The sequence below is a fragment of the Grammomys surdaster genome, unplaced genomic scaffold, assembly GCF_004785775.1.
Source record: "Grammomys surdaster isolate TR1022 unplaced genomic scaffold, NIH_TR_1.0 357, whole genome shotgun sequence".
In the NCBI taxonomy this organism is placed as follows: domain Eukaryota; kingdom Metazoa; phylum Chordata; class Mammalia; order Rodentia; family Muridae; genus Grammomys; species Grammomys surdaster.
Window position 1 is genome coordinate 551,688 of NW_021604776.1, and position 1,407 is coordinate 553,094.

Genomic DNA, 1,407 nt, shown 5'->3' on the forward strand with positions numbered 1-1,407 from the left:
TCTCCTTCTCTTCCTCCTTCTCCTCCCCTCCTTCTCCTCCTCCTCTTCCTCCTCTTCCTCCTTTTCCTTCTCTTTCTCCTCCTCCTCCTCCTCTTCCTCCTCCTCCTTCTTTTTTTGAGACAAGGTCTTACTATGTAGCCTTTGCTGGCTGGAACTAGGTATGCAGACCAAGCTGGCCTCAAGCTCATGGAGATCCACTGCCTCCCCCCCGCCCCCGCCCCCTGAGTGCTGAGATTAAAGGCATCACTACCATACAAAGGTAGATCAGAATTTCTAATGAGACTCTGTCTCAAAAAAAAAAAAAGCCAAAATAAAACAAATTTGGAAGCTGGGGCTCCAGTTCAATTGGTGAACTTCTTGTCTAGCGTTTCTGCGAGATGGGCCCCAGGCACTTCTTCCTCTTTACCAAAGTGATTTCTTACACATTTGAAAAACATTACTGTTTCCTGCCTTCCCTTTTCCTTTCTTCCTTTTTGTTCTGTTTGTGTTGGAGACTGAACCCAGGGTTTCATGCGTGATAAGCAAGCACTCTATTCCCGAGCTGTGTGCCCATCACTAATGGCTTGCTTAGTAATAAGTAGTATAGTTTTAGTCACTTAATTGCTTGATTGTCATGATCGTTTTGGCAGTAAGCAATGCTCATATGGTCTATAGAGAAAGGAAACCATTATATATATAATGCTTTGCCTACTTCAAAGATGCTTTGAAATTGGAAGCTAACTCTTTTCTTTGTATACATATGCATATAGGGTTTAAATATTCCATAGCCTCGGTGCTGGTTACCTATTGGTTTTTCTCAGTTGTTTATACTTTGCTTGTAGAAGAAGGCAGACCACTTGTTTTCTAAACTTTCTCAATGATTACATGTTGTTGGTCACATCGCTGGCTTTTCATTGTTCTATTTTTTTTGTCCTCTGTGCTTCCTGTGAATTGGCAGTGTATCCATCATGGGGTATACATCTGGTAGGTCTTTTGCTTAGCAGCCATTGACTATTGTTGCCAAGATCTATTATTGGCCTGGTGGTTACAGAATAGTGATAGTCTAATGTTATCATGTTCTTTGACTATTAGTGGGGATATTCCTAGATAAAGAATTCCCTAGCAAATCATTTGGTTAATCTGAGGGACAGTTCTTATGGGGCAAGTGCTTCATTTTCCCCTTCACTAGCTTTCAAAATAAAGAGTGAGTCCCTTAGCAGTCTCCAAACATGATCATTTTTAAAAAGAAAGATATAATTTGCATACCGTCAAAATCACCATTTTAAGGTGGTGAACCTGATAGATAGCATAACCCAGGAGGTAAAGGCAGGCAGGTCGTTAAGTTCCAGGCTAGCCTGGGCTATATAGTGGAACCCTATTTCAAACCAAACCAAACCAAACCAAACCAAACCAAACCAAACCAAACCA